Source organism: Equus asinus, chromosome X (assembly GCF_041296235.1).
Source record: "Equus asinus isolate D_3611 breed Donkey chromosome X, EquAss-T2T_v2, whole genome shotgun sequence".
Lineage (NCBI taxonomy): Eukaryota > Metazoa > Chordata > Mammalia > Perissodactyla > Equidae > Equus > Equus asinus.
Window position 1 is genome coordinate 137,350,405 of NC_091820.1, and position 16,715 is coordinate 137,367,119.

Consider the following 16,715-nt stretch of genomic DNA (forward strand, 5'->3'; position numbering starts at 1 on the left):
TTGTACATTAATATTTGTCATACACCATAAAGTGTGCCCCTTCACTCCTTGTGCCCAACCTCCACTCCCTTCCCCCTGGTAACCACTAAATTGTTCTCTTTGTCCGTAAGTTTGTTTATATTCCACATATGAGTGAAATCATAGTGTTTGTCTTTCTCTCTCTTGCTTATTTCGCTAAACATAATGCCCTCAAGGTCCATCCATGTGGTTGCAAATGAGACGATTTTGTCTTTTTATGGCTGAGTAGTATTCCATTGTATATATATACCATATCTTCTTTATCCAATCATCAGTCAATGGGCACTTGAGTTGCTTCCACATCTTGGCTATTGTGAATAATGCTGCAATGAACATTAATGAAAAAGTTTCTTTGTATTGTCAATTTCAAGTTCTTTGGATAAATACCTGGTAGTGGGATGACTGGGTCATGTGGTATTTCTATTTTTAATTTTTTGAGGAATCTCCATACTGTTTTCCACAGTTTCTGCACCAGTTTGCATTCCCACCAGCAGTGGATGAGGGTTCCCTTTTCTCCACAATCTCTCCAACATTTGTTGTTTTTTGTCTTGGTGATTACAGCCATTCTAACGGGGGCAAGTTGATATCTAAGTGTAGTTTTGATTTGCATTTCCCTGATGATTAGTGATGTTAAGCATATTTTCATGTGCCTATTGGCCATCTGTATATCTTCTTTGGAAAAATGTCTGTTAACATCCTCTGCCCACTTTTTGATTGAGTTGTTTATTTTTTTTGTAGTTCATTTGCGTGAGTTCTTTATATATTATGGAGATTAACCTCTTATCAGATATATGATTTGCAAATATTTTCTCCCATTTGGTGGGTTGTTTTTTCATTTTGATCTTGGTTTCCTTTGCCTTCCAGAAGCTCTTTAGTTTGATGAAGTCTCACTTGTTTATTTTTTCTTTTATTTCCCTTGTCTGAGTAGACATGGTATTCAAAAAGATCCTTTTAAGTCTGATGTCAAAGAGTGTACTGCCTATATTTTCTTCCAGAAGTTTTATGGTTTCAGAACTTACCTTCAAGTCTTTGGTCCATTCTGAGTCTATTTTTGTGTATAGAGAAAGACAATGGTCTGCTTTCATTCTGTTGCATGTGGCTGTCCAGTTTTCCCAGCACCATTTTTTGAAGAGGCTTTTCTTTCTCCATTGTATGTTCTTGGCTCCTTTGTCAAAGATTAGCTGTCCATAGATGTGTGGTTTTAAATTTGAGCTTTCAATTCTATTCCATTGATCTGTGTGCTTGTTCTTGTACCAGTGCTATGCTGTTTTGATTACTATAGCTTTGTAATATATTTTGAAGTCAGGGATTGCGATGCCACCAGCTTTGTTCTTGTTTCTCAGGATTGCTTTGGCTATTCAGGATCTTTTGTTGCCCCATGTGAATTTTAATATTCTTTGTTCTATTTCTGTGAAGAATGTCATTTGGATTCTGATTGGAATTGAGTTGAATCTGTAGCTTGCTTTAGGTAGTACGGACATTTTAACTCTGTTTATTCTTCCAATCCATGTGCATGGAATGTCTTTCCATTTCTTTATGTCATTATTGATTTCTTTAAGTAATATCTTATAGTTTTCCTTGTATAGGTCTTTCACCTCCTTGGTTAAATTTATTCCCAGATATTTTATTCTTTTTGTTGTGATTGTAAATGGGATTGTATTCTTGAGTTCTTGTTCTGTTCGTTTGTCATTAGACTATAGAAATGCTACTGATTTTTGTAAGTTGACTTTGTACCCTGCAACTTTGCTGTAGTTGTTGATTATTTCTAACACTTTTCCAATGTATTCTTTAGGGTTTTCTACATATAAAATCACGTCATCTGCAAACAGCAAGAGTTTCAATTCTTCAGTGCCTATTTGGATTCCTTTTATTTCTTTTTCTTGCCTAATGGCTCTGGCCAAAACCTCTAGTACTATGTTGAATGAGAGTGGTAAGAATGGACACCCTTGTCTTGTTCCTGTTCTCAGAGGGATGGCTTTCAGTTTTTCCCCATTGAATGTGATATTGTCTGTGGGTTTGTCATATGTGGCCTTTATCTTGTTGAGACACTGTCCTTCTATACTCATTTTATTGAGAGTTTTATCATGAATGGATGTTGGATCTTGTCAAATGCTTTCTCTGCATCTATGGAGATTATCATGTGGTTTTTATTCCTCATTTTGTTAATGTTGTGTATCACACTGATTTATTTGTGGACATTGAGCTATCCCTGTGTCCCTGGTATGAATCCCACTTGATCACGGTGTATGATATTTTTAATGTATTGCTATATTCAGTTTGCTAGTATTTTGTTGAGGATTTTTGCATCTATGTTGGCCTATAATTTTCCTTCTTTGTGTTGTCCTTGTCTGGCTTTGGTATCAGGGTGATGTTGGCCTCATAGAATGTGTTAGGAATATTTCCATCTTCCTCAAATTTTTGGGATAGTTTGAGAAGAATAGGTAATAAATCTTGTTTGAATGTTTGGTAGAATTCTCCAGAGAAGCCATCTGGTCCTGGACTTTTATTTTTTGGAAGTTTTTCATTACAGCTTCAATCTCTTTACTTGTGATTGATCTATTCGGATTCTCTATTTATTCTTGATTCAGTTTTGTGAGGTTATAGGAGTCTAAGAATTTATCCATTTATTCTAGATTGTCCAGTTTGTTGGCATATAGTTTTTCATAATATTCTCTTATAATCTTTTGTATTTCTGTTGTATCCATTGTAATTTCTCCTTTTTCATTACTAATTTTATTTGAGACTTCTCTCTCTTTTTCTTAGCCAGTCTAGCTAAGGATTTGTCAATTTGTTTATCTTCTCCAAGATTCAGCTGCTTGTTTGATCGATCCTTTCCACAGTCTTTTTGTTTCGATTTCATCTATTTCTGCTGTAATTTTTATTATTTCTCTCCTTCTGCTGAGTTTGGGCTTTGTCTGTTCTTCTCATAATTCTGTTAGGTGTAGTCAAGATTGTTTATTTGAAATTTTCTTTGTTAACGTGGGCCTGTATTGCTATAAATTGCCCTCTTAGGACTGCTTTTGCTGCATCCCACATGAGTAGGTATGGTGTATTCTGGTTCTCATTTGTCTCCAAATATTTTTTGATTTCTCCCTTTATTTCTTCAACAACCCATTGGTTGTTCAGCAGCATGTTGTTTAGTCTCCACATCCTTGTTCCTATCCTAGCTTTTTTCTTGTAGTTGATTTCTAGTTTCATGGCATTATGGTAGGAAAAGATAGTAGATATGATTTCAATCTTCTTAAATTTATTGAGGTTTGCCTTGTTTCCCAATATATGGTCTATCCTTGAGAACATTCCATGTGCGCTTGAGAAGAATGTATATTTTACTGTTTTTGGATGGAGTGCTCCATACATAGCTATTAAGTTCACCTGGTCTAGTTTTCCATTTAATTCCACTATCTCCTTGTTGACTTTTTGTCTGGATGATCTATCAATTGATGTAAGCAGGGTGTTGAGGTCCCCTACTATTATTGTGTTGTTGGTAATATCTCCTTTTAGGTTTGTTAATAGTTGCTTTATGTACTTTGGTGCTGCATTGTGTGCATATATATTTATAAGTGTTATATCTTCTTGGTGGAGAGTCTCTTTTATCATATACTGACACTCTATGTCTCTCTTTACCTGTTTTATCTTGAAGTCTACTTTGTCTGATATAAGTATGGCAAGACTTGCTTTCTTTTGTTTGCCATTAGCTTGGAGTATCATCTTCCATCCCTTCACCCTAAGCCTATGATAGTCTTTAGAGCTGAGATGTGTTTCCTGGAGGCAGCATAGTGTCAGGTCTTGTTCTTTAATCCGTCCTGCCACTGTGTGTCTTTTGACTAGAGAATTCAACCCATTTACATTTAGAGTGATTATTTATATATGAGGGCTTAGTACTGCCATCTTATCTCATGTTTTCCAGTTCTTCTGCATTTCCTTTGTTTCTCATCTCGTATATTTCAGACTACCGATTTTATTAGATTTTCTATGTTGGTTTTCTTCATTTTCTCCTTTTTTATTGTATACGTCTCTGTTCTAATTGTTTGTTTAGTGGTTACCATTAGGTTCATATAAAAAGTCTCATAGATGAGATAGTCCATTTTCTGATTGCCTCTTAGTTCCTTAGACTATACTGATTCCATCCCTTTCCTCTTTCCCTTCTGACTTATTTTTGTCATATCTTATTCAATCTCGTGTTGTGAGTTTGTAGCTAAAACAATGAGATAATTTTTATTTTGGTGTTTTCCTTTTCTTTATCCTTGTAAAAGTTAAGTGTTTACAAACCTGATCTGATAGAGAGCTGCCGTTTTCTGATTATTATCTACCTATTCATCTCCTTGTTTAGGGATTTTTATCCCCTTTTCTGTTTCTTTTTCTCCTTTCTGGTATGAGGGGCTTCTAGAGGATTTCTTGTGTGTGCGGGGGGGGGGGGGGGGGGGGCGGACTTGTGGCAATGAACTCCCTTAGCTTTTGTTTACCTGATAAAGCTTTTATTTCTCCATCGTATCTGAAGGAGATTTTCGCTGGATAGAGTATTCTTGACTGGAAGTTTTTGTCTTTCATGATTTTGAATATATCATTCCACTCTGTCCTAGCCTGTAAGGTTTCTGCTGAGAAATCCACTGAAAGCCTTATAGGGGTTCCTTTGTAAGTTATTTTCTTCTGTCTTGCTGCACTTAATATTTTTTCTTTGTCATTGACTTTTGCCAGCTTTACTACTATATGCCTTGCAGTAGGTCTTTTTACATTGCCACACTTGGGAGTTCTGATAGCCTCTTTCACATGGATTTCCATCCCCTTCCCCAGGTTTTGGAAATTCTCTCGTATTATTTCCTTGAACAAGCTTTCTGCTCCATTCTCCTTCCCTTCCCCCTCAGGAATACCTATAATCCTTATGTTGCATTTCCTAATTGAGTCAGATATTTCTCTGAGAGCTTCTTTATTTCTTTTTAGTCTTAGTTCTCTCTTCTCCTCCCTCTGAAGCATTTCTATAATATTGTCTTCTAAATTGGTAATTTGGTCTTCCATATTGTCAGTTTTGTTGTTTAGGGAATCCAGATTTTTCTTTATCTCATCCATTTTGTTTTTCATCTCCAACAATTCTAATTGGTTCTTCTTTATAGTTTCAGTCTCTTTTGTGAAGAAGCTCCTGAGTTTGTCTTTCTTTTTTTTCATGTAACTCACTGAGTCTTTTTATGATAGCTATTTTGAATTCTTTATCATTTAGTTTATGGATTTCTGTGTCTTCACGGCTGATTTCTGGGTACTTGTCATTTTCCTTCTGGTCTGGAGATGTAATATACTTTCTCATCCTTCTTGATGGTGTGGATTTTTGCCTCCCCATGGTATTATTATATGGTCACTGCTGCCATGTGCTTCCACTGGGTGGGGATCAGGTGCTGTGTATTCTGGGCCCAGCATGATTCATGGCTCCCCATCTCTGGCCACTGACTGCTTTTTGCACTTTGTGACACTCTGTCCAATGGCAGATCTGGAGCACTAGGCAGGGGGAGGGGTGCTCTCCTTCACCTGTGCTTTCCCCAGCCTCTGCTTCTCTCTCTCTTTGCAGAGCTCTGGCAGTCACAGGAATGGGGTGCCAGGTGGTAAGGAGCACTTTCTTACACCTGCGTGCCTCCCCCAACCATTGCCTCTCTCTCCATGTGGTGCTCTGAATGCTCATGGGGCCCTACCAGCCGCTGCTTCTGTGGTGGTGCTGTGCTCTGGGTGATCCTTGGGCTGGAGCACTGGGTGGGGATGCGGCACCTCTCCTCAGCTGTGCACCTCCCCCAGCTGGCCTCTCTCTCTCTCTGAGCTGTGCTCTGGGCAATTGTGGGGCTGAAGCACTGGGCAGTGATGGGGTGCCTCTCCTCACCTGCGCACCTCCCCAAGCCAGCCCCTCTCTCTCTCTGTGCTGTGCTCAGGTGATCATGTGGCTGCAGCACCAGGAGGGCATGGGGCTCCTCTTCTCAGCTGCATACCTCCTCCAGCCATGGTCCCTGTCTTTCTGCAGAGCTCCTGCCAATCAGCTTCTACTTCCTCTGGAGGATCCAGTCCCACCACCACCTTCAGATGTATGGCTGCGTGGGTCTCTCAGATGACTCTTGTGTTGTGTGTATGTCCTCTGTTGGTGCACAAATGTCCTTTTCATTATATTTTAGAAAGGAGAGTCCAAGGGAACAGCTGTTACTCCACCATGATGCTTGTTCTTTAGTTCTATCAAGCAGAAAATTATTACTAGTAGATATGTTTGCCTCCTCTACTAAACTGACACCTCAGTGTTAGGCACTGAGTCTTGCAACTCTGTGCATTCATCACAGCCCCTGGAAGCAAGAAGGCTTTAGTAAATGTATCTGTCACTCAATTCTAAAGCTGCTCTTATACCTTCCTTAGAACAACTCTCATTTTCAATCCTTTTCAACCCTTTTTAACACTGATTCATTATCCTAAATGCTATTGTAAGTTTTCTGTGGCTATGATCACTGTTAATAATTGCTGTTGTGATTAAGTATTACAATGGTCACTATTAAAATTGCTATTAGGTCTTCCCATGATAATATTCATGATTATAATTTAGCCCCTAGAATGTTGCAATGCTGAAGAAGCTTCCTCCACAAAACTTGTTGGATCCAGAATGGTGGGAGGAATGGTTACCTAAGACAATTTAAACCTGCACAGCTGGGGATATAACTTGTCAAATCCACTCAGAGGGTGCTCTCCAGTTCACACCAGCCATAGTAAACTGTGTGAATAAGTCATTAAAAGGGCTAGTGAGTATAGCTGAGTGGGCTTTCAGAGGCAACAATCCCTTGCATCAAAGTTACCTGGACTGTTGCCAGGTACTAGGCTGGCAATTCCATCTTCTTCCCAGTTACTAATCTGAGGGGCTAAGCACCAGACTCAAGCATGTATTACCAGACTGCAAATAGCATGCTTCTTTTCAGGAAAAGAGATGTCTCCATGGGACTGTGAACTTTGGTACCCATCCAGCAGGATTTTCTTTTCATCACCTTGTCATTAGGCCTTGTCAAGGAAATGTGCAGTGTTCACACTTATCATGACTCCTTGGGGATGCCAGAATTTAGGCAGAGGAAGAAGAGAAGCAGAACTAGATCTTTCTCAATTGAAGACTCTATCACAGGATCCTATTAAATCCATCTTCATAGCAGTCCCAAATTCCAGCCCACTCAGCCTTAGTGCCTCCTGTGAGACCCTGTTTTCCTTCTTTATTCAGGTCAAGATGTCCCTTGTTATATTAGCTACCTCCACAAATATACACACAGACACAAGCACTACTCCTATCAATAGGCTGCAAGTAAGGGTTTTTCATAATAGAAACTGCTGATACTAAGCAAGAATTCTTCTTTTGATCCCTCAGAATACAGTGTAAAATCTCCATAAACAAGCCATATTTGAATAAATGTTATAATAGTGAGAGCAAAAATATACTAGTGGAGAGACAATAGAGAGATTTATCAATCCAGCTAGATTGAAAAGAACCAGCTTCATGAATGGAGGAGAAAGGCATATTGGCTTGACCTAATGGACATATATAAAGTTTTAGCCAACAACTATAGACTACAGATTTTTCTCATCCATGGAATATCCCCCCCACCAAAAAGGATTATGGTCTAGACTGTAATGAAAGCCTTAACAGATTTTTTTTTTGAGGAAGATTAGCCCTGAGCTAACTGCTGCCAATCCTCCTCTTTTTGCTGAGGAAGGCTGGCCCTAAACTAACATTCCTGCCCATCTTCCTCTACTTTATATGTGGGACGCCTACCACAGCATGGCTTGACAAGCGGCGCCATGTCCGCACCCGGGATCCAAACCGGAAAACCCCAGGCCGCCAAAGCAGAACATGCGAACTTATCTGCTGCGCCACCAGTCCGGCCCCTAACAGATTTTGTAGCATTTAATATCATATAGACTGATCTCTCACCACTGGAAAATTAGGTAAGAAGCTATTAACAAAAAAGATAATTAGTAATGACATATATTTAGAAATTATTTAAAAACACACTTCTAAATAACATATGATTTAAATCAGAAATCACAATGCAAATATAAAAATACTTATAACTTAATGATAATGAAAGCAGCTTATATGAAACCTTCAAGATACAGCCAAAAACAGTCTTTTTATTTTGAACAGAACTATGAGGTATAATTAACAAACAATAAACTGCACATGGTTAAAGCATACAATTCTATGCTTTGGGGCATTTATATATATCCCTGAAGGCATCACAAAAGTCAAGATAATGAATATATATCCATCACACTCAAAAGTTTCCTTCATGATTCCTCCCTCCTCATTGCCTCCCCCTCTCCAATCCCAGGAAACCACTGATACAATTTCTGTCACTATAGGTAAGTTTGCATTTTATAGACTTGTATATAAATATAATTTAAGGTGATCATCAATGTAGATTTGCCTGAGACTGAGGAGTTTCCCAGGATGAAGGATTATCAGCCATGCTAACAGGTATGTAATGGTATATTATTGTGGTTTATTTGGCATTTTCCTGATGACTAATGATGTGCATTTTTTGATATGCTTGTTTGTGATCTGTATATCTTCTTTGGTGAAGCATCTGTTGAAATAGTTATCCATTTTAAATGGGATGTTTGTTTTCTTATTGTGGAGTTTTGAAATTTATTTATATAATCTAGGTAATTATTTTCTCCCTGTCTGTGCCTTTCATTCTCTTATCAGTGTTTTTTTCCTTTTTTTTTTTTTTTGGCTGAGGAAGATTCACCCTGAGCTAACATCTGTTGCCAATCCTCCTCTTTTTGTATATGAGCAAGCACCACAGCATGGCCACTGATAGACAAGTGGTGTAGGTCTGTGCCAGGGAACCAAATCTGGGCTACTGAAGTGGAGCGTGATGAACTTAACCACTAGGCCACTGAGGCTGGCCCAATTGTCAGTGTTTTTTGATGGGCAGAAATTTTAATGTTGATGAAGCTTAATTATAAATTTGTTCTTTTATGGGTCATGATTTTAGTGTCTTGTCTAAGAAATCTGAAGGTCATAAATCTTTTGTTTTCTTCTAGAAGTTTTATAATTTTGAGTTTTACATTTTGGTCTCATCTATTTGGAGATAATCTTGACACATGGTTTGAGATATAGGTCAAATTTCATACCTCATATGGATATGATTGGCATATAGACAACCAAATTTAAAAGCCAAATTTGTTGAAAACAACTATCTTTTCTCCACTGCCTTGCCTTTGTAACTTTGTTGAAAATCAGTTGTCTACATATGCAAGGGTCTATTTCTGGACTCTATTTTGCTCCATTGACCTGTTTGTCTATCTTGATGCTAATGACACACTGTCTTGATTGCTTTAGTTTTATAATAATTCTTAAAATTAGAAAGTGTAAGTCTTCAAACTTTGTTCTTTATTAAAGTTATTTTGGCTATTCCAGGTAATTCATATTTCCATATGAATTTTAGAATTAGATTGTCAAGTCTACAAAAATTGCTTGGTGTTATTTTGATTGGGATTGCAGTAAATCTGTAGAACAATTTGGGAAGAATTGATGTCTTAACAATATTTTGTCTTCAGACCCACCAACAGAGTATATCTCTCCATTATTTAGGTCTTTAATTTCTGTCAACAATGTTTTAGAGTTTTCAGTTATATGTTTTGTCCATACCTTGTGAAAGTGATCCTTAACCACTTCATAATTTGGTGTTATTGTAATTGGTATTGTTTTTATACATTTAAATTTCTGATTGTTCATTTGTAGTACATAGAAATAAAAATTATTTTTATATTGATCTTGTATCTGGCAAACTTGCCAAATTCATGTATTAATTATAATAACATTTCTTAAGATGTTATCAGATTTTATGCATAAATGATTGTTTTCTGAGAATAAAGATAGTTGTATTATTTCCTTTCAAAAACAGATGCTTTTGTTTATTTTTCTTGTTTAATTGACCTGACTAGAACCTTCAGTACAATGTTGAATAGAAGTGGTGAGAGTGGACATCCTTGCTTTGTTCCTGATTTTATGGGGAAAACAGTCTTTCACCACTAAGTATGATGTTAGCTGTGGGTTTTTCATAGATGGTCTTTATCAGATGGAGGAAGTTTTCTCCTCTATTCCCAGTCTGTGGAATGTTTTTACAATGAAAGTGTTAGATTTCTCAAATGCTTTTTCTTGTTTATTGAGAGGACCACATCATTTTTCTGTTTGTTTGTTAATATGGAGAATTAACTTGACTGATTTTCAAATGTAAATCAACCTTGCATTCCTGGCATAAACCAAGATTGTTCGAGATGTATTATCATTTTTGTATGTTGTTTCATTTAATTTATTAAAACATTGTTTGAAATTGTTGCATCTATGTTAATAAAGGGCATATGTTGGTAGTTTCCTTTTCTTGTAGTGTCTTTTTCTGTTTTGGGCAAGGATAGTCCCATAGAATGAGATGGCAAGTATTTTCTCCTCTTCAATTTTCTATAAGAATTTTTGTGAAATTGCCATTATTTCTTCAACAATTGTTTTTATAAAGGTCACCAGTAAAACTGTCTGTGCCTGGAGATTTTTTGAGGGAAGGTTTTTACCTATAAATTTAATTACTTCAATAGATGTTGGGTTATTCAGGTTATTTATTTTTTCTTGAGTGGACTTTGGTAGTTTATGTCTTTCAAAGCTTTTGTCCATTTCATCTATGCTTTCAATTTTATTTTCATAAAGTGTTTTATAATGTTCAATTATTTCCCATATAATATATGTATAATCTGTAATCATATTCTTTCTCTCATCCATTCCTGATGTTGATAATTTCCATCTTTCTCTTTTGATTCTGATCAGTATGTGAAGAGGCTTATTGATTTTATTAATTTCAAACACTCAACTTCTGTCTTCATTGATTTTCTCTACTTTTATGTGTTTATATTTCACTGATACCTGCTCTTATATTTATTATTTTTCATCTTTGATTATTATCTTTTTTATCTGCACTTCCTTTTCCTGTTTCTCAAGGAGAACACTTAGAGTATAAATTTGAGACTAATATTCTTTTCTCCTATAAGTAATTACTGTTTAGAGGTTCACTCTTAACACTGCTTTAGCAGCATCCCATAAATTTTGATATATCATATTTTCTTTTTCACTCAGGTAAAAATTTTACAATTTCCCTTTTGATTTCTTATATGACTCATGAATTATTTAGTAGTGTGCTTTTAGTTTCTAAATTCTTGGCAATTTTCTGCATGTATTTCTGTTATTGATTTCCCATTTGATTCCATTTTGATCAGAGAACTTTACATGATGTGAATTCTATTAAATTTATTGATATTTGTGTAATTACCCAGAATGTGGTCTATCTTTATACATACTCCATGTGCACCTTGAAAATAATCCATATTCTGTTGTTTTGGAGTGAAGTGCTCTATGAATGTCATTTAAGAAAGATTTAAAATCAATAATCTAAGCCTTCATCATAGGAAACTAGAAAAATAAGTTTTCTAAATTAAATACAAAGTAAGCAGAAGAAAAGAAATAATTAAAAAAGAGAGCAGAAATCAAAGGAATTGAAAACTGGATAGCAGCAATAGAGAAAATCAATAAAACCAAAGGATGGATATTTGAAAAAATTAATAAAGTTGATAAACCTCTAGCCAGGCTAACCAAAAAAATAGAGAGAAGACACAGATTAATAATATAAGAAATGAAAGAGAGACTATCATTAGTTTATCAAGAGAGGCTATATTACTTATATCATGAACATTAAAATAATAATAAAGTAATATTATGCTCTATGCTCACAAATCTGATAAGTTAGATAAAATGGACTAATTGCTTGAAAATAAATATCTACTGACATTCACATAAGGAGAAATAGATAACTTGAATAGGCCTCTATCTATTAAGAAATTCACTCAATAATTAATAACCTTCCAAAATAGAAAGCACCAGGCCCAGATGATTTCATTGTTGGATGCTACCAAACATTTGAGGAAGAAATGATGCCAGTTCTCTACAATAGCTTTCAGAAAATAAAATCAGAAGGAATACTTCCTAAGTGATTCTCTGAGGCCAGCATTATCTTAATACCATAACCAGAAAAAGACATTATGAGAAAACTACAGACCAATACCTGTCATTAATATAGATGTAAAAATCCTCAAAAACTATTAGCAAATTGAATCTGACAATGTGTAAAAAGAATTATACACCATGCCCATGTGGGATTTGCCCCAGGTATGCAAGGTTCATTCAGCACTCAAAATTCAATTAATGTAATCCACTACATCAACAAGGCTAAAGAAGAAGAAAAAGAAAAGAAATTTGGCTAAATCACTCATTCATATTAAGAAATTCTCAACAAACCAGAAATAGAGAAGGAATTCCTCAACTTGATAAAAAAAAAAAAAAAACTCTACAAAATCTCTACAGCTAACATCATTCTTAATGGTGATAAATGAGAAGCTTTCTGCCTAAGATAAGGAAAAAGGCAAGGATGACCTTTCTTAACACTCTTATTCAACATTGTTGTGGAAGTCCTACTTAATGCATTAAGAAAAGAAAAGGAAATAAAAGATATACAGATTGAGATTGAAGAAATAAAACTTTCTTCACAGACGGCATAATTGTTTATGTAGGAATTCTTAAAGAATCAACAAAAAGTATCCTGGAACTGATAAATTACAAGGTTTCAGTGTCCAAGCTTAATATACAAAATTCAATTGTCTTCCTATATACCAGCAATGAATAATTGGAATTTGAAATTCAAAACACTCCACCATTTACATTAGAATTGAACAAATGAAATACTGAAACAAAATATGTACAACATCTACATGACAATATTGATAAACGTCTGATAAAAAACTTATAAAAACTTCTGATAAAAAAATCAAAGAAAATCTAAATAAATAGATATTTCACATTCATGGGTAGAAAGAATCAATATTGTTATAATGTCAGTTCTTCCCACATTGATATATAGACTCAACGCAATCCCAATCGAAATCCCAGCAAGTTGTTTTCTAGATAGGGACAAGCTACTTCTAAAGTTTACATGGAAAAGCAGAAGACCCAGGAGAGCCAACACAACAGTGAAGAACAACAAAGTCCAAGGACTGACACTATCTGACTTCAAGACTGACTGTAAAGCTACAGTAATCAAGGCAGTATAGTATTAGTGAAAGTATAGGCAAATAGATTAATGGAACAGAATAGAGAACTTGTAAATAGATCCACACAAATATAGTCAATAGATCTTTGACAAACAAGCAAAAGCAATTCGATATAGAAATGATAGTCTTTTCAATGAATAATACTAGAACAACTGGGCATCCACATGCAAACAAAACAAAACAAAAAACCTGAATCTAGACACAGATCTTACACCTTTCACTGTAAAAGGACATAAAGAAACTTCTGAGGGTAACAGAAATGTTCTATATCTTGATTATGGTAGCTGTTACACAGGTACACACAGTTTTAAAAACTCATTGAATTGTACACATAAAATGGGTGAATTTTATTTTGTGTAAATTATTTCTATAATTTCTACTAAAATTGATTTTTAAATAAAAAATAGACAAAATATAAATTATAGCCACTTTGGAACAATGTGACATTATCTACTAAATGTGAATATCTATAAACTGCAATTTCTATCATAGGCATAGATCTAGGAATTATGTGCACATGAATTCACCAAAATCCCATGTACAAGAAAGCTCACAGTAGCATTATTTAGAATAGTCCCAAATTGCAAACAAGCTACGTGTCCATCAACTATTTGTAGGATGGATGTATTATTTGACATATAGTCATAAAATGGAATACTGTACACCAGTGAAATAAAGAAATTAGAGCTATAGTAACAAAATGGATGAATCTCACAAATATATAATTGAATGAAACTCTCCAGCATCATAGACCCCACACTATGTGCAGGTAAAGGCAATTCACTGGTGGAAGATCATGAAGCTGATAGCAACAACATACCCCAAACCTGGGTAATCTACTAACTACATTGACTAACATCCCCTGCTACACACACTAAACAGCCAGGAGAAGTATGCCAATTTCCAAGTATGAATGCTATTTACCTACCTGCCTCTACTGTTCTTCTACAAATGATATCTGATATTCAATAAAAAATTACCAAATACACAAAAAGTCAAGAAAATCAACCCATTTCCAAGAGAAAAAGCAATAAACAGATCTGGACTCAGAGATAACCTAGATGTTAGCTATATAAGAAAGAACTATGATTAAAATATATGAGAACGATGACTAAAATGACTATGATTAATATGTTGAGGAATCTAGGGGAAAGGTTGGATAATATGCATGAAGAGATCAGCAATTTCAGCATAGAAATGTAAACTACCAGAAAGAATAAAATGAAAATGCTAGAATTAGAACTCTGTGCCTGTCAATAAGATTACCGTCAGGCTAAACACAATAAAAAAAGAAAGACTAAAATTGAGATAAGTTAATAGATATTACTCAAAATGAAACTCAAGGGAAAGAAAAGGAATGAAAAAAAAAACAGAATAGAGAATCCAAGAATGGTGGGACAAAAACAAATGACTGAGAGTACATGTTATTGGAGTTCTAGAAGGAGACGAGTGAGGAAGAGAGAAGAGTTCAGGGTAGAAGTTATATCTGAAGAGATGAGGGCCAAAATTTTTCCAAAATTGATAAAAGACAAATATCTAAAGAGCCATTTAGCTCAGGGAGGACTAAACAGGCGGAAAAAAGACACATATTACTCAAACTGAAAAAAATAAGACAAATATAAAATCTTGAGCACAATAAGAATAAAAATAATGTTACATATAGAGAAACAATGATAAGAATTATAGCAGATTCTCATACAGTATGTGACCTTTTGAGATTGGATTTTTCTTCATTTAGCGCAAGAAAAAAGAGCAATATATTTAAATTGTTGAAAGAAGTTCATATTTGCCAAAATCTGAAAACAATCCAAATGTCCTTCCATGGATGAGTAGATGTGTATCCACACGATGAACTACAGCTGAGCAATACGAAGGAATGAACTATCGATACACACAACAACTTGGATGAACCTCAAAGACATTCTTCTGAGTGAAAGTGTCTCAAAAAGTTACTTATCCTGTTCTTCCATTTATATGACACTCATGGAAAGACAGCTACAGTGATGGACAGGTGAGTGGCTGTCAAAGTTAGGTGTGGGAATGACAAAAGAAATGGCAAGCAATAGGATATATTGGAGTATTTGAGGAAGCCATTTGGTGTAAACCTAATTCAGCCTGACTTTGTTTTTGCCAAAAGGGCCTGACATGGCCGTTGAGCATGCATTGTACATCTGCTTAAACATTTGCTATGTCCCAAAGACAAGACCAAACGGCCTTAAGATAAAGGTACAACTCCCCCCCCACATTGGCATTTCCTTAATGATAAGCATCTCTCTCTAGGCTAGGAACTGATTGCTGTGTTCACCTGTGACCACCCAGCTCGAGACAACTATCTGCCACCCAGCTGTGTCCACCAAGACAGCAGCCCTATCTGCTGTGTCCATCAATCACTGTGCCAACAGAGAAGTCTCGTGACTATTGTAAAAGGGACATTTCAATCATATGTGAAACATCCTCTTTAGGGGTGTATAACCACTCTGTACACCCCACTTCTTTGGTGCCCTTTCTTCCTTGGAAGAAAGGCCCTGGGCCATGGTCCTCACATTTTGGCTCAGAATAAACTCACCCAAATTTTCATTTATAGATTGGTTATGGATTATTTTCATCAACAAGAGGAAGATAAGACTATAAAGGAATAGCACACAGGAGTTTGTGTGTGTGTGTGTCTGAAGACAGTTAAGGAACTATTTTGAATCTTGATTGTGGTTGTAGTTACATGAATCTATACATGGGCTTTAACTGTACACCAAAATAAAAAGTTAATTTTATGTTTAATTTAAATTTAAGATAATTGTATGTTTAATAATTTTAAAATATTAAAAGAAAAATTAAAAAGCTGGAGTGACCACATTGATATCACAAAAAACTGATTTCATTAGAAGAAAAATTATAGTGGATAAACTGGAACATTACATAGCGATTCATCAAGAAGACGTAACAATCCTAAAGTGTGTGCACCTAAAAGCAGAGCTTCAAAATACATGAGACAAAACCTGATAGAACTGAAAAGACAAATTGTCAAATCTACAATATTTGGAGATTGACACTCCTCTCTGAGTAAATGATAGAAAAGGTGGACAGAAAATCTGCAAGGATATTGAAAGACCCAAATAGCTATTGACGAAAATAATCCATAACCAATCTATAAATGAAAATTTGGGAGAGTTTATTCTGAGCTAAAATCTGAGGACCATGATCTGGGGCCTTTCTTCCCAAAGGAAGAAAGGGCACCAAGGAAGTGAGGTATACAGAGTGGTTACATACCCCCAAACAGGATGTTTCACATATGATTGAAATGTCCCTCCCACAATAGTCACAAGATTGCCCTGTCGGCACAGAACTTGATGGACACAGCAGGTAGCAGGTCTGCTATCTCGGGGGCATAGCAAGAGGCAAGTCTATTGTCTCGAGCTGGGTGGTCACAGGTGAGGGCAGCAATTAGTTCCCAGCCTAAGGAAAGATGCTTAATCCTTAAGGAAATGCCAATGTTGGGAGGGGGAGGGAAGTTGCACCTTTATCTCAAGGGCCTTTGTTCTTGCCATAGGGAATAT